At 53.2% G+C, this 21146-nt stretch overlaps 1 protein-coding gene across 1 annotated transcript in view; it reads right to left on the reverse strand.

The window, feature by feature from the left end:
* The window catches only part of FAM167A (family with sequence similarity 167 member A), a 41949-nt gene extending 23627 nt beyond the window's left edge, over positions 1-18322 (reverse strand). Inside the window, exons 1-2 of the mRNA XM_032389143.1 lie at positions 18158-18322; positions 11853-11954 (exon numbers count right to left, since the gene is read on the reverse strand). The gene's annotated coding sequence lies outside the window, so the exon portion shown is untranslated. The remainder of the gene's footprint in view (positions 1-11852; positions 11955-18157) is intronic.
* Between the last annotated feature and the right edge of the window lie 2824 nt (positions 18323-21146).

The following is a 21146-nucleotide window of genomic DNA, read 5'->3' on the forward strand; positions in this document are numbered from 1 at the left end:
CTCAAGGAGGACTGTTAAACCGAGCGAGGATTGTGACTCACCGTTCTAGAAAGATGGTTCCCACATTTACCTAAAATGCCCGCACTGCAGCGCCTCATGGACAAGGGCACGGCTCTCATCGGATTTGGCCTTCCCATCTCTGGGGAGGTGGTCTGAGCACAGGGTAGAGAAGGAATTCCAAGTCCGAGTGAGAGACCCCAGCCTCCCAGCCTCATCCCTGCGCCCACGGGGTCCAGGACATTTGACTTGAACCAAGGAGAGAAGTCCTTGGTTCTCAGGGTGATCTTTAAAAACATGTGCTGAGGGCATGCAGAAAAAGAATGAATTCATGTGGAATAATGTCCAAGATAAAGCTAACACGAAAAAAACAAACAAACAAGACATTCATAGTCTGGAGAGTACACTGTTGGTGTGGAAAAGGAGGAGAAGGGACAGATTTTTATTGACTTCTATGAGCCTGAAAAGATCTCTGCAAGGAGAAAAACTAAAACTAAGAGTTCTGATTACTTGTTTGGGTGATGGGAACTGGGCACGGGGTGTTGGTGGACAGACACAGGAAGAGGCAGAGAGTTGGGCAGGGGCAAAATAAAAACATAGACTCAGCCCCCCAGGGAAGCTCTGGGGCTTTTCTCCCACCCAGCAATGGAGATGTTCAAGAAGAACAGACTGGGTGGCTCAGTTGGTTAAGCGTCTGCCTCCGGTTCAGGTCATGATCCCAGGGTCCTGGGATTGAGTCCTGCATCAGGCTCCCTGCTCAGTGGGGAGTCTACTCCTCTTTCTCTCCCTCTGCCCCTGCTCATGCTCTCTTCCTCTCCTTTCTCTGTCTTTCAAATAAATAAAATTTGGGGGTACCTGAGTGGCTCCGTCATTTAGGTGTCTGCCTTCAGGTCAGGGTGTCCTGGGATCGAGCCCCATGTTGGGCTCCCTGCTCAGCAGGGAGTCTGCTTCTCCCTCTGCCCCTCACCCCATTTGTGCTCACTCTCTCTCTCTCTCTCAAATAAATAAAATCTTAAAAAAGAAGAAGAAGAAGAACAGAGCTGCTGTTTTTTTGGACTGTTTCTATAATCCCCGCCTGCAACTCAATCTGACCAAAGGAAGTCTGGCTGTCCTCCCCATGCTCTGAGCCTGGCCCATTTGGGGGCATCCCTGAGGAATGAGGAGGAATATTCTATCCCAACTAATGGCAGAGAAACCTAGTTCTCACCTCTAGCCACCCAGATGGGAATCCTCAGAGGAACTTCCACAAAAATGAATTTTCAGGCTCCACTCCCATGGGTTCTGATTCAATTAATCTGGGGCGGCACTCGGCCATCAGCGTGTTTTTAAAGCTCCCCAGGGGATGTGAGTGAGCGGCCAGGGCTGGGAACCACTGGTCTTGAGCTAGAAACACTAGACTAGGGATCAGATGGCCGAACTGTAGGTGCTGTCAGGCTTGCTGAGCCTCAGTCTCCTTGCCTATAAAATGGGGGTGATAATACCAATCTCCTAGGTTTGGGGGATTGGCAGAACTAAGGTTCGTACACACTTTCTGCAGGTGTAGCATGCTTGCAAATGCTGGGTGTTCTCAGGAGGGGCTTCCTGTGCAGTTTCAAGGTCACACAGGCTTCTTTAGAATCTCTCAGAATCTAAAGACCTATTAGCAGCCCCTCCCATGCGCCCGAGGCCTGTTTGCTGAGGTGCCAGAATGTTTTGAATGTGCCTCGGGGTGGCTCTACCTTACAGGATTCTTTCCCTGCCCCAGGCAGGGGAGCTCTGATGGTTTCCAGTGAAGCTTTGTGGAGAGGATCTCATTGCAGACAAACCGTAAGTAGTGCTCCCTCCACACCGCAGTTGTGTGAGCAGATGACACGGACTGTTCTCTCCCTGAGCTGCACACTTCACTGCAGAAGGCAGGGGCAGCTGTGGCTGGAGGGAGAACCTGTTAGGGAAGGGTCTTCCCTTTGGAGTGGGAAAGAGCTATGACTCCATGACTTTATGAGGCTGCCTCCAAGGGTAGGGGGAGTTATTTTAATTGGCAGTTTCTAAAGCAATCCAGAGAAGGCCTGTGAAGACGGTGTCAGAAAGACGTGGAGGCATTAACAGGAGCGCCAAATGCACTGTGAGTCAGCTAATGATGATCCTTTGATCTGCTGAGCTCAGGGAGTGTGTGAAAGAACCCGTGTACGCATCCTCTCTCTCAAGCCTCCCAGTGGCCCCGAGGAGCAGGTGGGATCGCCCCGTTTCACAAATGAGAAAATCGAGGTGGGGAGAGGTGAAGTGAGTCACCCCTGACCACAGACAGGTGCTGGCAGCCGGATTTGGGTACAGTCTTTGGACTCTGGCTGGCCTCGGTCTATTCCAGAGGTTAGACAGCCCCCCGCAAGGGCACCCCGTTCTGTGATCTTGGACATGTCCCTTCTCGACCACTCTGTGCCTCTGTGTCCTCTTCTAAGAAGAGGGGATAACCAGGATCGTCCACATAATTTGCTGGGCTAGGCGCAAAATGAAAATGCAGAGCTCCTTGTGGAAAAGTATGAAGAATTTCAAGATGGCAACTGCAGAGCATTTATGTAGGCATGGGGCCCAGTGGGGCTGCCTGGGTCCCTTGCTCATGAAGCCGGCCCTGATGGTAATAATATCAGCTTCACGAACCATTTCAAGGATTGAAGTAACAAATATCGAGCCCTTCCCATGGTGCCTGCTCTACGGTAAGCCCTAGACAAAGTTATACTTTAAAACTATTATTCTTAAGATGGTGAAACCTATCAGTGCTACATCAGTCATGTGACCAGATAAACTACTCTGCGCTGCACTGACCAGTCACCCCGTTCGTCCCAGACCTGCTGGGTGGCCTGAGCCACTCCCTGCACCCTGCATCCTTCCCTCGAAGCTGACTGAGATGACGTCGACCGGCCCCACCTCCCCCCAGATGTTCAGGTCTCCCCCTCAGAGTCTCATCATGCAGCGGTGACTAGCAGGTCTGCCACAGGAAGGAGAAGAAAAGCCCAGCTTAGGAAAACACCATTCTCCATAGCCCCACTCCCTTCCCTCCCTGCTCCTATTCTAAACACCCCTGTCCACAGCTCAGGGCCCCGGGAGTGACCAGCTTTGACAGTGTGTTATCCACATGGTAAGAGCAAAGGCAGGGGGGCTAAATGCCTCAACTCTGGCCCCAGATGTGCTCCCCAGGAACCCAGTGCTGGGGCTCAGCTCTCTCCTCTTGGCCTCCGTTTCCTCCTCTGTACAAGGGGGCTTTCTACCCTAACCCGCCTCATGAGGATGCTGGGAGGATCAGCTGGAATCTGGTGCATGAAAGCTCTCCACAACCTTTGAAGATCAGTACCCACCTGAGGATTATTATTAGCATCAAGGCATGTGTGGGGTGTGGAGCACCCTGAGTCAGGGACTCGCCACTTGAGGTGCGTGGTCACCTGTAGCAGGCAGGGACGGAGCCCTAGACTGCTTCCCACGGCCCCCAGCACATGCAGGTGGTGCGGATTTGCTGAAACAGGATCCGTTCTCCATTCTCCTGGTCCTCAGGTGGTGTCCCAGGGATCGCTGGCCCTCTGGATGCCCTGGTGCCCGAGAGCCCCTGTGGAGTTGCTCCCCCTGCCCTCCAGCTAGGCTGCCAGGGCTGAGCTGGAATGTCACGACTCAGGTCACCACAGGGATGTGGGCACTTAGTGGGCACTCAGCTGGGTGCAGGGAGCAGAAGCCAGCCCTGGACGGCTCCCTGGTCTGAAAGGGCAGTAGGGACTTCCCTTTCCTCTGCACAAACCAGGGATCTGGGAGCACAGGCACTGGGAGGAAGAGCCCTCCAACACCTGGGCGAAGGGGCTTGCTTTATATCTAACCTAAGTCCTTCCTGCTGCTGGGGAACACATTTTCTCTCCCTCTGAGCCTTGCAAAGGCGGACAGCCCGGGGAGGAAAGCCAAAGGATGCTGGCAGAACCAGGCGCCCAGAAAAACAAGGTCAGACCCTAATCCCACCAGGCCCGGGCGTGCTCTGCCAGGCGGGCCACCCAGCTGCCGGGGGACACGAAATTTCCCGCAACAGAAGACAAGCCTCAGGGGCGCATCCACCTTATTGTGGTAGAGACAAGCCAGTGCCCGGGGACCTGCGCTGCCTGGGAGGACTGCTGCCCGAACACGCTCCTGGCTCACTCCAGCCCAGGGTGGCTTCGGCAAAGGAGGCTGTGCCAGCCGTGAGCTAACTCCCCGGCTGCTGGACGAGCCAGTGGGTGCAGCTCAGTCATCCGGCCAATTATGCCCTGTGTCATCATGACCTAGTCTGTTCACTTGGACCACTTTCAAACCCACTTCCTAGATGGGCTCCATGGGCAGGGGAGCGTGCAGGGGCTGCTAACCCATTCTCTCTGTCTCTCCCTGTCTCTGTCTCTCTCAAGGGTGAAGGTAGCATGAAGATGAGCCCGTTCCCTGACTGCACTCACTCCCTATTGCTCTACGTTCTAAGACACTCGAAAGCCACCCTTGCCCTGTTTGGATCCCCAGGCTCGTGCCTGCTCCCCCCACTGTCTGGGGTTCCTCGCTAGAACTGTTTCATTTCTTCTCCACACTATGCAATTTCCCCACCGCTCCTGTCCCATGGAGCAGCACGCTCTCTCAGCCCCTCAGGGCTTTGCACAAGCTGTTCCCTCCACCTGGAACACCCTTCCCTCCCTCTACCCCTCATTTCCCAGGTGGTTTCTTTTTCAGGAAGTGTTCCTTGACTCGCCCCAGCTGCGTGTGCCTGGGATGCAAGGAGAGCACGTCAGAGAAACAATGATCTCATCACAACAATATTAGCTAATGTTTACTCAGAGCAGACCACGCCAGGCATTGTTCGAGCAGCGTTACATGTACCAACACATGAGTCCTCCCAACAACCCTACAAGGCAAGTAGCGCTGTATCCATTACACAGATGAGGAGAGTGAGAGACACAGAGAGGCTGAGTAGCAGAACTAATGAATGGGAAAGCAGGGATCTCACCTCTGCAGTCCAGCTCCGGGCTGGCTCGTCAAGCCCTGGGCTTACCGGCCCTCTCAAGCCATAGCACTGCTACAAGGAACTTTCCTGATGCTTCCTTTACCAGACTCTGAGCTTCACGAGGGTGAGAACACGCAGCACTTAGCACCGTGCTGCTCTCTCTCAACGTCTGTAGAATGAACGAGCAAATAGAACAGATTCCCCCCTGGGCCCCCACCCTATGCACCGTGGCCTGTGCTCGCTCCAGTCTGAGCCGGTCTGGACAGGCTCACAGAAGCAGAGGGGACCTGCTCCCCTCACCACCTGTCCTCATGAGACCTGCCCTGACCTCCGAGTCCCAGACACAGGCTGTCAGGCCCTAGGAAGACAGGAATAGCCTCGTCCTGTTTCAAGTGCCAGGACGGGGAGCTGGCACGCCGGGCCATCCAGCATCACGGGTACAGCTGGAGGACCTCCTCTGTGTCCAGCATCATGAGGTGCTTTCCACCCCGTGTCCTTTCTCTCTTCCGGAAAGAGCATTTGTCTGTGTGCTTCCTGTTGAGTAAGGGACAGGTGGGGCTAGGTAGGGAGAGATAGGTAGGGGGCTAGGTGATCAGGCTCACCAAAAATCCCAGAAATGCTGAGGAGTAACAGAACCAGAGATAAGGGAACAGAACCACACCACCTCGTTTGTCTTAAACAGCAGAGCCGAGATAGTCAAAGGAGAAGTAATCATGGCGCTATCAGGGGTGACATCAAGAAGATTCAAGTCCCTGGCCAGTGTTCTATAAGAGACAGACCATAAAAGCCCTCAGGGGTCCCTATTCAGGTCCCCTCTCACTCTAGGGAGCTTTTCTTCTTTCCTCTCTGTTCTCACCTTCACTGAATAAACTTTCACTTCACTTCACCCTTTTGTGTCTGCGAGACTCATTCTTCGACTCAGTGAGACAAGAACCCTGAAACCCTTTCAAGACGGGCATGCCTTCTCCGTCCTGAGTAGATGGTCACATGACCCCAGCCAGGCCAGTCAGAGTCCTCCTAGGTTTCTGTACCAGAATTATCCAGAAACCAGCCATGTTCCATGTTGACCTGGGGCTCTTGGGGGCCATCTTGGTCACCACAGGGAGAAACTATGTTTCTGACGTTTATAACCAACATAAGCATGTGTTGGACAGAGAATATAAAATAACACAGTGGATATTTGTTGGCATTTGTCTTGTTTGTTTACCATACACTGCTTTCAGGGGGCTCTTCATCTTGTGCTGGACAGCAGGCTGGGTGCATCTCCTCTGAGCAGAGAGGATCAGATCCTCCCTCCTTCCTGTCCCACGCCCTGACACCCAGGTGAGAGCATGCGACTTGAGCTTGACCAGTCAGATGCTCAGGCCCAGGCCTCAGAATGTGGGGTGTGAGGCGCCAGGGTGGCTCAGTTGTTTAAGCGTCTGCCTCCGGCTCAGGTCATGATCCCAGGGTCCTGGGATTGAGCCCCTGTTTTTCCCTCTCCCTCTGCCTGCCGCTCTCCCTGCTTGTGATCTCTCTCTCTGTCAAATAAATAAATAAAATCTTAAAAAAAAAAAAAAAAAAAGAATGTGGTGTGCATGAGGCCCAGAAGCAGAAATGGTTAGGATTCATTTGTGGCCACATGAGCCTTGGAGGCAGATGTGAAGTGTAGGGGAGGTGGCACTATCTTAGCCAGATCATCCCTGTTAAAGGGCTGTTGGAGGACGTGATATATAATAAAAAATATAGATTTGGTTTCCAACCCCAGTTTCTGAGACAGAGCTCCTGTAACCCTTGGAATGTCCTAAGTGATGAGAGCAGTAAGAATATTTCTTGTTGCAATGTCTGGGTTTTGTCCCTAGTTCTTGAAATAGCTCTAGAGCCAGAGAGATGAAAGGAGGGTCTTACTATTCATAACAAGCCCCTTTCAACCACACCTGAGTTTATGTTAATGAGGGGACTCACGGAAAGCCCACTCTGTGATGAGAAGGTTGGAACTTGCAGCCCCGCCCCTGCCCTGGGAGGTCAGGGGAGAGGGGCTGGAGATTGAGTCGATCGCAAATAGCTAATGATTTAATCAATCGCACCTATGTAATGAGCCTCCACAAAAACCCTGCCCGAAGGGGTTCAGAGAGCTTCTGGGTTGGTGCACGCATGGAAATTCTGGGAGGGTGGAGCACCTGGAGAGGGCATGTGAGTTCTGCACCCCTTCCTCCTACCTTGCCTTATGTACCCCTTCATTGGCAGGTGAATGAAAGTAAATGCTTCCTGAGTTTTGTGAGCCATTCTAGCAAACTAGTGAATCAGAGGAGGGGGTTGGGGGCCAATTCCCAATGAATAGCCAGTAGATCAGAGGTACCAGTGACAATCCGGGACCTGTAGTTGGCGTGGGAAGCGGGGACAGTCTGCGGGACTGACCCCTTCACTTGCGGGGTCTGACACTGACTTTAGCTCGATGGTGTCAAAATTGAGGGAGATCATAGGACACGCAGTTGGCATCTGCAGAGAGCCAGAGGGCTGTTTGGTGTGGAAAAATCACACATCTGTTGTCAGAAGTGTTTTGGGGGCTATTGTGTGAGTCAAAACCTAGCACCCCACGTAGTCGGTCTCAGACAAACCATTTAATTCACAGGGCCTTGCCTCCCACTCTCTGTTTTCTGGAGCTGCCTTGGTTCTGCCTGTTTTCTCCTTTAGGTCTCTACCTCCCGCCAATTCTGTGAACTCCTTACAGCAACACTGTTTTCTGGTGCTTAGACCAAGAGCCCCAACTGAAAGGAGAGGGGGATGTATAATTCATCTGGGGAGACAGAATCATCCCTGAGGGCTCAGCAATATCCTAAAACAGCATGCATCCAAAACACTCTCCCCTCCCCACATTTCCACGTGCCCCTGAGAGGCGGGTGGGGCCCCCTCCAGCTGAGAATCACAGGGCCCCCCCGTTTTGAAAGTGGGGTTGTTGCAGTGTCCACCCTGAAGAGATAGAGCAAGGATGAGAAGAGAGAGTGAGGGGAAAGGGCTTGGAGGACTATCATGCATCTTATAAGCTTAAATTCAGGGCAGCTCAAGCCACAACTCACACCTGAATTTTTTTCTTTCCTTTTCTAAAGCAACTAATTTTTTTTTTCCCCCAGGTGGGTGAGGGGTCAATAGGTCTGGGGCGTGGAGGCGGAGCTTTGACAAGGCGGCTTTTCCAGCCAGGTTTAATCATAAACCCACAATGCTTATCTTAAATGGAGAGCCGGGGTGGGTTGGGGGGGGGTGACTCAGGCCTGACCTCCCGTGGTGGCCCATGCAGGCTGTGAATTTCTAGTGTAGGCGGGGGGACACAGCCCTGCGCCCTACAGGGCTGCCCAAAGGAGCCAGGGAGCTTCGAGGAGCTGCCAGAAAGCGGGTTTTCTCTCCTGTCAGAGGTTGCTATGGTGACCGAAGCAGGAGGGGACACCCGCTGGTCTGGCCCTACAGAGCTCATCTTTATTCCATGTCTTGGTCTGAGCCGGTGTGGGAGGGAGCTCCTGAGATGGGGGAATGACATCTTGCAGAGACTGGACCCTGGTGTGGGTGAACTGCGCTGGGACAGTGTGTGTGTGTGTGTGTGTGTGTGTGTGTGGTGGGTTACACTGTTGCATGTGTGCTCTTGGTGTGTGGTGGGGGATGATAGCAAGGGAAGGGGGACGGTACCAGGGTTGTGCATGTCGGTGGGATCTTCCTCAAATGCCCCCCCCAAGATCTACAGACCTCAGGGGACAGCCCACCTGCAGGGGCTGCATGCTGCCCCCCTAGAAGAACCCTTCATTTCCCACTTCCTGGAAGTCATCTCTGCTGCCTGGATGACTCCTCCTGGCAGCAAGTCACGGTGAGAATCCAGCCATTTCGTCTAAGAGTCCGAGGCGCCGCTGCTTGCCCTCAAGCCTCGGCCCGGTCGGCTGACCTCTGCCTGATTGCAGGCACCCACTTCACGCACATCTGCTCAGATGTCCCCTCCACACGGAGACCATTGTACCGAGATATCCTCCTTCGTTTTACTCCATAGCTGCTATCACTCACCATACAACTCTGATGTTATATGTTATTTGTTTACTTGTTTATGGTGTGTTTCACCCCCTAGAACGTAAGCTCCGCGAGGGCAGTGATGTTCTCTTGCTCATTCCTGTGACCCTAGCACTCAGAACACACTAGGTGCTCAGTAACCTTGTTGAATGGATGAATGGCCTGTCTGGGACCTCCCTGCTCCTCCCAAAGACTAAAGCTCTGCTTTCAAGCTCAGCTAAGGGGTTGCGTCCACTCAAAAGTCCCCAAGGATGCCTTGCCCACCAGGTCATTCTTTGAATTCCCCCGGGACTGGCCTCCATCATGCTCACCGCACATTTGCCTGTTCGACACTCCTCAGGGAGTGTCCTGCCTCCCTGACCAGACGTCTAGCTCCTCAATAGGAAGAGCATTGCTTTCTCTTGTGTCCTGAACGCAAGGCTCTACAAATAGTAGATGCTCAATAAATGCTGAGCATGGTGATGCTGTGAATTAGTGAACACATTCCAGCTGGAGTAGTTCTACCTCCGAATCTGCCCAGCAGAAGACCTCCTGCAAGTTCATAGGTAAGACTTTCAAGGTCAGAATGAGTCTGAGCTGGGAAGTGGGGTGGCTTGGGGGGGGGGGCTGGCCTCAACTTGATGTTTTATCCTTCCTCCATAACCTCATGTTTGAACATGACCAAATCTTGGAGCATACTTCAAACACCACCTCATTCTACAGCCTTCTATGTTCTTTCCAAATGGAACCGATTGCTTCTTCCCCTAACAAATTTTTTTTAGGACTTTTCTGCACCAACTAGTCTAGGTATTGGCCATTTCTCTCAGCTTGGATCGCATTAGTTAGTTACATTTCTGATGTACCTGTTAGGTGGACAGATGTCTTCAGCATCCCTTCTGTGAGGCCTATCCCAGTGTCATTTCAGTGTTCGGAAGGGACTGTGAGTCCTAGCTCCCTGCCCATCACCCCCACCCCCAGGGATGCTCACGTGACCCAGACTTAAAGTTTATTTGTTTTAGCCCTCACTCTGGCAAGAGTAACTGGTCCAATGGATGTGTGCACGGCCAGGCAAGTCCAGTCTGAATATTTTCATGGGATTTAAATATAGGCATCTGAAGAAACAAGGTGGCTTTTCAGCCTGGAATTTCCAGGATGCATCTTTCTCAGCCTCATGGAGAAAACTCATTTACATTGAGAAGGAATAAGCCTTTAGGAAGGAGAACCAAAAGAGAGGCAGAGATAGAGACAGTCAACATCTTCAGAGCCATTGGATCCAACAGTGCCCAAAGACAGAAACTCCCCCACTTCTATGCACTAATACATTCTCTCCTTTGCTTGGGCTAATTGAAGCTGGACTTCTGTCCCCTGTCATCAAGAGGGGCCCAAGCCACCTCTCTGTACTAACTGGGATCTGTCTAGGAACAGTCTGATTCCAAATCTTCCCCATACTTCTTACAGCTACTTGTCTGGTATCACCAGTTCAATTTTAACACATATTTTTGGTATAAATAAAGGAATATATAAATGGCCATTTCCTCTCTGACTGAGTACATCACCAGTTCAATTTCAACATACATTTTCAGTAAAAATAAAAGAAATATATAAATGGCCATTTCCTCTCTGACTGAATACATCACCAGTTCAAGTTTAACACATATTTTCGGTGAAAATAAAAGAAATATATAAATGGCCGTTTCCTCTCTGACTGAATACAGGAATAAAAATACAAAATCCTAGAATCAAGAGGAAGAGGGGAAGAGAAGCATTTTCTAGTGGCTACCATGGGCCAGGCACTGTGCAAACATCTAGTTGAACCCTTGAAATGGCCCTGAGATAGGAATAGTGTTCTCCCTGCCTGACAGGTCATATACGGGTGAGTGAAGAAACCACCATTTGAGCCCAAGTTTTCCCAACTCCTCCATTGTGGCCACGTGCCCAAATGGCTTCATTTGTAGAAATTAACAGGATACGCGCTTTAGAGGGTTTCAGTGTTTTAAAGCCCAGGTTCTTAGGAATCCCAGGGGCAGATAATGCCATTTAAATAGTCTTATGGCAATGCTTCATTTTCCTATAAAACCGATCTGGGCAGTCGAGGAGGAAAAGACCCAAGCAGCTAGACTGAAGTGTCCCCCCCGCCCTGCCCAGCTGACACTGGGAAGCCAAACTGCTGCCGCATGAGGGTCTCTCTCCTGGGCAAGAGCCTGCCTTACAGGGAGGGCCTGGCAAGTAAGGGAACCCGAGCCTCAGGACAGTTCTGCCGTTCATGACTGCGATACCTTTCTGGACAAGTCACATGACTTCATGGAATGTGAGTGACGGGCCTGGCATGGGAGACAGAGCTCATTTCTTTTGACCATGGTGTTGCTGTTGGGGGCCTGGTGGCTCCCAGGCCGGTCCCAGGGGCAGCTGGGATGCCCAGACCTGAGGCTGCCGGCGTGGGAGGATGAGCTGATGGGGGTGAGGCCCAGTCTGGGATCCCGGGAGGTGCAGGGAGGCTCACTGGGCTGGGTTCCTCACTCCCCTGGACTTTCCCGCTCCAGGCACCCCCAGGCAGCCTCCCAGCCAGGGTCCAAGCCCTGCTGCTGGTAGATGGGAATGAGACAGTCATTTTCGACAGACCCAGCCCAGGGTGGGAGACAAAAGAGCCCCTGGCCTGAGAGTCAGCTCCAGGGACCCTGTCCCATCCCAAGTGACTGAGGTGACTCACTTCCCCTCTCAGGGCTTCTGCTTCTCCCCTGCAAAATGTGCAATGTGGGTGCAGTGGCCTCTGCACTTCCTTCCACCTTGACATGCACAGAGTCTAGACCACAGCAGCTGGTGGGTGGTCACAATGTCCCTGAGCTGCACCCATGAGAGTAGGGGAGCAGAGGAACCCACTTACCCACACTCCCCCCGGGGGTGTCTCCCGGTGAAGCTCGGTTTCCAGCGTCCAGTGCTAATGGTTGTTACCTTCACTTATCATTCAGAGCTTCTGTTTCCATACCTGGAATAGCAAGAACAATCACAATGATTTTGAAATCACCCTGCACACAAAAGTTCACGAGTTTTTCCCCACACACTATGGTCTGGGCTGGAGAGGCCTTCCTGAGATTTCAACCACAGACAAACCGCAAACCAGAGACATCTCGAGACTCGCCTGGGGTCACACAACTTCATTAGTGGTGTTGTCTGGGCTCAGATTCCTCTTCTGACTCCAAGTTGAGCTTTTACTGTCTAGAATACCTGGAAACCTTGCTTCATCCCACTGGGATATTGTGAGGCAAGATTCTATAAAAAACGCTTGTTCAGACCTTTGCACATTTAAAGTGCTCGGCCCGTGCTGAATAATTGATGGGCTCTGCTCCGGGCTGCTCAGAGCAGATGCACAGGCCTCCTGCCACACACAGGGCTGGGAACGTGGAAACCTTTCCTGTCATTTTGTCCAGTGAAAGAAGTTGCCCAGAAAATCACCAAGAAAGAGTTGTGCTCCCTGTTGCTGCCGGGAGAGGCCCTGGCTCCTCAGCTCCTCGGACCTGCAGATCTAATTTACTGCCTCACTGAAAGGAGAGGAGAAAGCGCAGGGCTGCTGCAGGGAGGGGGCTGCTGGGCCGCCCAGGGTCGAGGCCACAGTGTCCCCTCCAAGGCTGCGAGGCCCTGGGAAAGGGCTGCTCTGCTCTGACAGGCAGGGAGAAAGGTGCCTGAGAATCCTCAAGTCCCATGAGGGGGAGGAGTGTGGGGGGAAGGGGGAAGGGGCCATGGGAAATGCAGAGTCTGAAGCAGGGGCCCTCCTCCAGGGAGGAGGCAGAGACGCCCAGGAGGGGGGCTGAGGCAGCCCGTTGCCGCCCCAGCCCACCGCTGCATGTGACCACAGCCCTTTTCTGGCCAAAGGCCATGAAAGGGGGGTAGAAAGGAGACACAGAGTGGCCTTTAAAGCAATTTGCAGACATCAAAGTAGAATGCAGTTCAGGCGGGTGTTCTGGCTATAAAAGCAGGGAACATTTCACAGCTGACTGAAACTCAGGGTGCCACTTCACAGCTAGGGGCGCTGGGGTGTACATCGTCCCCCTGTGGGGTTCGGCCCACCAAAGCGTCTCCCGACGAGGATGTGTCTCAGCCCCTACACAAGGCAGATTTAGAACTATCCAAATCCACAGGATAACTGGCTTCAACTTCAAATAAGCAGAATCAACAAAGTCCAGCTCAAATGGGAATTTGTTTTGATGATGGGCTTTCTATTTTGCTCTGCATTACAAGTTCCAAAGCCTAATGGTTTAGCAAGGACTTCCTAAAAAGTTTCATGGTGTGCTCTGTGCTTAGGCAAGTCGCTTCACCTTCATACTCTGTCTGGGTGTGCTGACCTCTCCAGGGATTGAAGGGCCCTTAGAGTTTCCCTGTGTCTGGGCAGGGCCTGTCCGTCCTCAGGAGCTGGGCATGGAGGGCGGGGGTGGTTCTAGCCTGAACTCAGCCTGCCTAGCCATGTCCAGCATGCCTGCAGCTAACCCGAGGGGCAGGACTGTGCCCACACCGGGGTTTGGAGGGAACAGCTGGCTCAGGCAGAACAGGAAGTGGGATGTGTGACCTTTCTCCCCACTCATGTCAACTTGAGCTGCGCGTAGCTGAGGGTAGGAATCGGTAGCGGGAGAAAGAGATAGAGCAGGTTAGGGATGGGGCAGGGCTGAGTGTTGGGGGACAGGGGTTGACAGCCCAGTCCCACCACTTACTAATTCTACCACCTTGGGTAATTGGTTTAATCCTCTAGGCCTCCAGTTCCTCATCCATGAAATGGGGTTCATACTACCTCAAAGCTTTGGAAGGTCCCAATGAGACAGAGTGTACGTGAATTCTTAGTCACGCCTCTAGTAGGACTGTCCCCTCCCGTCCATGACAACACTCGGCTGCGCCTCTCCTTGGCCTATCAAAGGGAGGGCGGAACGGCTGCCAAACCATTCGAGTTAGCTCACGTACATCTGTGTGCTCCAGAATGCTCGGAATATCACTTTCCTGTCAGCTCAGTATTCTGGGTTGCTCCGATTGTCTTTTCTTTCTTTTTTTTTTTTTTTTTCCAATTGTCTTTTCTAACCTGCAACCCTGATCAGACTACACACTCCTTGAGGGCAAGACCATTGTCTTATCTGTGATACAATGTCTATGATTGATCTTAAAACCCTTCTGTGTGGTTTCATTAGGCTAGCCGCAATAAGGGTGCATTCAAATCGGGACTCCCACTCCCGGCCAGCAGCCTCAGGCAGAGGGTCTGCGCTCCAGAGGGGGCTAGGCAGGTGCTTTGGCTGTCTTTCTCTCTGCTTAACACCAGGCATTTGATAATTAACAGAGTAAGTGTTAGAAATGCATTCTCCTTGGTGAAAACAGAGGTATTCAAGATATGTGGGTTGGCCAGAATTACTTGAGACATTCTTGACCTGGAAAGGCAGGGTGAAAGAATCTAGTGAGCCCTCAGGGGAGGGGGGGTCAGGACACCCAGAGAGACAGATGGCTGCCACCTCATTGAGTCCACAGAGCAAGTTGTATAAATTCTGCTGGGCCTGTCTGCAAATAGTTGTTCAAAAAATGTCTACATAGGGGCACCTGGGTGGCTCAGTCGGTTAAGCCTCTGCCTTCGGCTCAGGTCATGATCCCAGGGTCCTGGGATGAAGCCCCATGTCAGGCTCTGAGCTCAGTGGGGAGCCTGCTTCTCCCTCTCCCTCTGCCTCTCCCCCTGCTTGTGCTCTCTCTCTCTCAAATGAATAAATAAATCTTTAAAAAAAAAAAAAATATCTACATATGTGGCAGAATGTAGTCTGAGGCTTGCTTTCATCCAACCTGCTAACGAGGTTCACCTTCACCTTCCTCAAAGTTTGCAGTGGTTGCCGTCCAGCAAATAAACAAACAACAACCAGCCAAACCCTAGAGTCATGACCGAAGGGGCTTAACTCAGTGTCCCCAGGGCACAGCATATGTCAATGCTCACAGGACTGAGGAGGTGGTGTCACTTTTCACTTTAGGGGGGTGAGGGGAGGGGGACAGTCAGGGCTCCGAGAGTCCTCCCAGGCAAGGATCCTGACCCAGGACGCATCACCCTGAGAGTTCCCTGGCCTCTGGGCCCCAAGTGGCCGGCTCACGCTCAGAGGCTCTGTTGGCTTCCTGGAATGAGGAAATGCTGCTCGGCCTTCAGTAAGCCCCGAAACTATGGCCGCAGTGGAGGCCACGGTCTGGGCCCATTATGTACCCGGAAAACCAGCTCTGAGCTGGGCCTTTCCTTTGAGGTCTCAAGGGACAAGCCCTACGAGGAAGTCTTTTGGGACGCATTACTAGCTCCCACAATTAGATCAGATTCTGGGTGTGTTTATGGGGGGTAATTTCTGGCCATATTGGAGAGATTGTCTTGAAGAAATGGCGCTCAGTCTGTACCCCTGATAAGCTGAAGCCTGGCCCCTTCCTGGGGCTCTGCAAAGGCTGCTGGGCAGGGGTCCTGGGGTGAGGAGGCCCCTGATGCTGGAGTGCTCGCTACTCCTCTACCCTTTGAGATGAGAGCCCTTCCTCTAGGAGCGGTGCCCACAGGGAGGTGGGGGCTGCCCTATGCGCTCCCTTCTCTAAGGGCTTTTCCTGGGTGGGCGCTGTTGCAGGATCGGAGAGCATTCAGGGGGAAAGCAGATGGTGTGGGGAGTGTAAGCCTCTAACCTCTCCTCTTGCCCACCTTCTTTCTCCTTTTCTTTCCTTTCTCTCCCACACTTCTCCAGAGAGAAACGGGGGTGGGCGGTAGGGTAGCTCTGGGCTTTCACACGCCAGGGCAACTGTGCTGACCATGGAGACGCTGACATTTGCAGCCTTCCAAACTCATGTTGGCAACTCGGCCCTCTAGGGCAGCCCAAACTCTGCAGGCTGATTGCCAAGTTCCTGGCTAAACCCCTTTCCCACCTCCTGGCTCATCCTCCCTGCTCCCACCCTCTCTGTAGCCCCTCCCTGGGCCTTCGAGGTGGGCCTGAGCACTGCTTCAGAATTTGCCCTTTCCTTCCTTTCTCCTCACCCCAATCCACATCCCAGGGTACATTTGCATATTGAGAGCCATCCAGGCTAATCCTAGGAGATTTCCAATTAGTAAGAACTCCCTCAACCCTATTCTATAAACCAGGGAGCAAACCGTTCAGCTTATCATTCATCTTCCAGCTTTGCAAGTAGCTCAACATCCCTGCTAAGCAAAGAGTCAGTTAGAGCATAGCTGCCAGAGGGGTCTGAAAATTCCAGATGTTCGTGTGGGGGCACAGGAGTTTTCCACTAGCCAAATTTACCTAGAGAAAACCACCCGAGTGTGTGGGGAGCCTAACAAGCAGTTTCTTCCCCCTTGGCCTGGGGCTCTGTGGGTCTCTCTCAGCAGAGAGTTAGACATTGCCTTAATTTACTTCCCTGCCAGAGTCCTTTTTTGGAGGGAGGCCAAGCTGGTAGATACGGAAACGGGACTATTCATCTTGTGGAAATCCATGCGTGTATTTGGGAGGACAAGACAGGAACAAGTGCGTGAAAAGTTGGGGGACTTCGGGTGGGCAGGGAGGAGAAGGGGGTGAGGGAGGACCCCTCTCTCCACTTCAGGCAAGCGCCGATGAAGTGAGCCAGGCCGGACTGCAGAGCATTTCAGGCTCCTGATGCAAGAAATGAATTTCTGGGCTCCACAGGGTCCCTCAGGATGGTAAGGGACGGTCCCCAGACACAGGATGAGCCCTGCCACACAGCTCTCAGTTTCTCCAGGTGCAAATAGTTTCTTCCCCCTCTCTGGGCCTCTCCCCTCTGATCTCCTAAAGCAGCCTTCATTTGAGAGCACTGTCTTAGGAGTCAGGCACGTGAGGCTGATTCTCCCGGCTCTTTTCACTAGCCACCGCGCCGAACAGAGTTACTGAGTCTCTTGGAGTCCCATCGGCAAAATGGGGATACAGTGTCCCCTCCGAGGGCCATGGTGAGAATAAAATGACCAGTGGGTGCGAAGGGTTCTCAAGCAGTGCCTGCTCGGTAAATGTACTCAGAAAAGAGCTGTCATCTCTATCCACTCTAAGCACAGCTCAGGGCTGCTTTGCCAAACCTCTTAAAAACATGCTAGCAGAAACGAGCGGACGCGGTGGGGCTAGAGGCGCCATGGTCGCCTTGCGTCTTCCAGGACTTTGCCCAGCACTCTCCCCTCTCCATCCCTTGCCTGGCTGGCGGCAGGACCATCTCTGGGGCATCGGAAGGGAAGCTGCTTTGGGACCCTGGCTCCCTTGGGCACTTAGGGGATTCCCCTGTTGATGGGGACCTGGGCTCATCCCACCTGGGATTCACCAGGAATGGCTGGGAGTGGATGGCAACTTAATCTGGGAGAACATGCCTGTGGGTTTAAGAGGAGGTTGTGGCCCACCAACCTAGAATCAGCCTCTCTTCCAGACCTTCTCAGGAGGAACCACCCGCCACAGAGAATGAAAACCAGATACAGACAATAAGGGATTATTTTAAAAGCAGAACATCCAACCTGACTTGGTGGAGGGAGACACCTGTGCCCTAGCCAAGGACCACAGACCTTCCTGCCTTCTCTTAGTGACACCTCCCCCCTCCCCCGGGGGCCAGGGGCAGTCTCAAGGCTGACCTGTTCCTTCCCCTGGGGCCCTTTGGGCTGTGCAGTTCCCTCTGATCACACTGGCCTCAGCCCTTCAGAACACCCAGGGCCCAAGTGTCCTGGGTCACTTCTTCTGAGTTAGGGATTGCTTCCTTCGGGCAGGAACTTGATGTCACCGTGCCTGAAGTAGGTTGGAGGGGACAGGGTGGCCTTAGAGATGACAAGCAGTCTGAGAGTAGACCTGGAGAGACTGAGTGGGGCTCCTCCCTCTCAGACGGTGTACCCCAAATCTCCAGCCAGATCTTAGCCGTGGAACGGGCCAGCAAGGAGATGGGAGATGGAGTCCAGCAGGCTGTCCCACTCCCCATGAGACAAGTGAGCCCCCCCAGGGAAGGTGAGGCAGGACCCTGCTCTCCTGCGGGCGGGTTGCGGGGTGTCCACTCCAGGGTGGGATCGGTGCTCCTCAGCCCCGACCAGGCTGTTCTCTGCCAGTGCCTGCTCTGGGGACCTGCGGCCCCGAGCCCCCTCCCCTGCGGGTGCGTCGGGCCACAGCCGCACCACCCCCAGCGGGGCGCCCAGCCCCGACCCCGACCCCAGTCCTGGGAACGTCCCCGCCCCTGTCGCGAACCTACCTTCCGAGGCGCGCCAAGGCCCTTTCCAAGGGTGTCACCGAGCTCCCCGCCTCCTCCGGACGCGGGCTCCCGGCGCCCGCCGCAGCCTCTGGCCCCGGCCTCGGGGGCTGAGCCGGCTTCTGCCTCCCTTTCTCTCTGCTCCCGTGAATTCTCGGCACTATTCTTTTTTTAAGGGACTTTTTTTTTTTTTTTTTTTTTTTTTTGCGTTGCGTCAGGGCGGTTGCCTGGCGACGGCGGAGCTATTCCGCCGCGAGCGGTTTCAGTCCGATCCCCGCCAGCATCTCATTCAAGCCTCTCCGCCCGCTGCTCCGGGGACCCGGGACCCGCGGGGTCCAGCAGACGCGCAGCCGGGTCCTAAAGCCCGGCTAGTTGCTCCTTCCCGCCAGGACCTGAACCGGAGCCCCCGCCCAGCCGCAAGGGGAAGCAAACCACACGCGTTTGCCAAACCTAGACGAAGCCAAACCCAAATATCCATATATATATATATTTTTTTATTATTAAACCTGAAACCAAGGCAGTCTTTCCCCCAAGCATGGCAACGTGGCTTTGCCGCTGTCAGCAGTTTGCCTGCGTGGAGGGGGCAAAAGAACGACCTTGCAGCTCGCGTGAGCAAGCCCAGAGCCTACACCCCATCCACAGGCGGCTTGAGTTCAAACTCCCGGCAGCACGTCCCATTGCTGAGTGCCTAATATATGCCGCACCATCCCAGCGACTCTGCAGGGCAGGTGTGGGCATTTCCAGCTTACGGATGAGGAAACTGAGGCTCAGAGCGGCTCCGTAGAAACCAGAGGTTAAGTAGAAACAGACGTTCTTCCAGATCGGTCTCCCAGACCAGCTGGGAGTAGTCCAGAGGGGCCTGTCCCAGAGCACGTGTTTTCCCCACAAACCACGGGATGCCTTACGGCATGTACTTCTCTGGGCTGTGTCAGCCACTAGAGATAATTATATTCTAAGGTCCAGTCCCTGCTGCACCAGAGCCTACAGCTCCAGGCACCTACAACGCATACGGGACCCAGCCAGGGCTGCCCCATCCTGGCCTTTAGGGTCAGTCCTGCCTGGAGACCCAGGGCTCTGGTCCAGAGCTCCTGGAACCTCTGACCCCAGGGCTGATTACTGGCAGTTGGCTTCATTCTTAGGGCGGCTTGGGACATGGCCAAGTTCCTTTCTTAAGACACTTGAGGTTGGCAGGATCCTTCAAAATGATCTAATCTGCCATCCTCACAACAACATGGGATGGGGGGTTGCAGGGCAGGCATTGTTTTCCCTGCTAACAGATGTACACACTGAGGTGTGGGGCTGTAAAGTGACTTGCCCCGGTTCCGTGGGCTGGTCTGGTCGTGGCAACTCAGAGGCTGAGCCCCTTGTGCTGCCCCCTGGTGCCCCGTCCCTCACCGTAACTCCCCGTCTGGGCCCTCTCCCACTTCTTCCTTTCTGCCTTCACTAGGACATCTGCCAAGGGACGTTGCCTGAGGAGACATCCTGCTCATGTGAGCACCTCTTCATGCTAGCAGGTTAATGTTTCTAGCTCAAAAGTGTACTTAACAGGGAGTTTTTGAAAAGTCCCATCATCGACCCCACCTTGATTCTCGAAATACCGATCCAATCCTTCCACTTCTTCCCATGCCCTTTGCCGCTACCCCGGCCCAAGTCACCGTCAGCCTGCCCCAGCTCCAGCACAGCCTCTTACTGACTGTGCTGCACCCACTCTTGCCCCCGCCCCTGAGCCAGGACTCGAACACAGCCAGAGCACACTCTTCCAAATGGAAATCCAACCTTGGCTTCTCCCTGCTTAAAGCCCTCCAACAGCTCCCGTTCCTCCCAAGATTAAAACCCAGCATGGCCCATCAGGCCTGCGTGGTCTGGCTCTGGATTCCCCTTGGGTTCCACCTTGCATTGCTGCTCTGCTCTCCAGACAGACGTTCTTCTGGGTCCTTCTCCACACCTGCTCCTTCCACATGGGGCTGGCCACACTTCTGCCCCCTGCGGGAACCCCAGGTTATATGTCCTCATAGCCCTACCTATCTCTCCTTCGTGGCCCAGTTGTAATTTTTATCTTTATTTGTGAAGTTATTTGATTAATATCTGTCTCCCTCCGAGGCTGTCGGCTGAACAGGACAGGAGCCATGTTTGCAGGCAGAGGGCTTGGTCTAGACTCAGGGACTCAGCCTTCTCTTGGGCTGGGTGTACCTGGCCACACGGGCTTGTGCTGAATACGGAGCATTTGGCCCACTGCTGTCCAGTATTCTGGCCCCAGCGTGTGGTAAGTGCTCCAGCATCTTCTTGGTGGAGCCATCCCACCGCATCTGGAAACGTTTTCTACCATCTTACCCTCCTAACTCCTCAGTCGGCATGGGACTCCTGCTCTGCTTATGAGTGCACTGTCTTCTGTCTTCACGTAGCCAGGCAGCCTGTCCGGGGCAGCGATGGGGTCTTACCCTGTGCCTCCCATTCAGCCTGGCATATGCCTAGGCAGGAAGGTAGTCAGTGATGAAGACCAGGAGAGTCAGCGAGGGGGGTGGAGAAGAGGAGGAACCGGGTCTCTGTTGGAACAGTCTCAACCCTAATATCTAACCCTACGCAGTGGTCAAATGAGTTATGTTTAGAGCTCTAGCATAGGGTAGTATGTAGCCATACAAATATTTTCAAAAAATATTTGATGATGTAGAAAAATGCTACTGATTTCATGCTAAGTAAACAGGGCAGGGATACCAAACGTCCATGTAAGTAAGACATTATGAAAGCTTTAATTCTAATATCTAACGTCTAGTTTTTTTATATGTGGAGAAAAAAGATTAGGAGGGTATATGCATATATGAGCTGTGGATATCTCTGGGTGGTAGGCTAACAGGATTTAAAATTTCTTCTCTAGACTTGCATTAATTTTTTCTGTGTTTTCTATAATGAATAGTTTTTGTGAGTAGCAACATCAGGAAATACCGCTACGAACTAAAAACGGCCCTATGTTTAGGGTAGCTGAAGTCTCCTGCTT

This window comes from Phoca vitulina, unplaced genomic scaffold, assembly GCF_004348235.1.
Source record: "Phoca vitulina isolate PV1807 unplaced genomic scaffold, GSC_HSeal_1.0 scaffold53, whole genome shotgun sequence".
Taxonomy (NCBI): domain Eukaryota; kingdom Metazoa; phylum Chordata; class Mammalia; order Carnivora; family Phocidae; genus Phoca; species Phoca vitulina.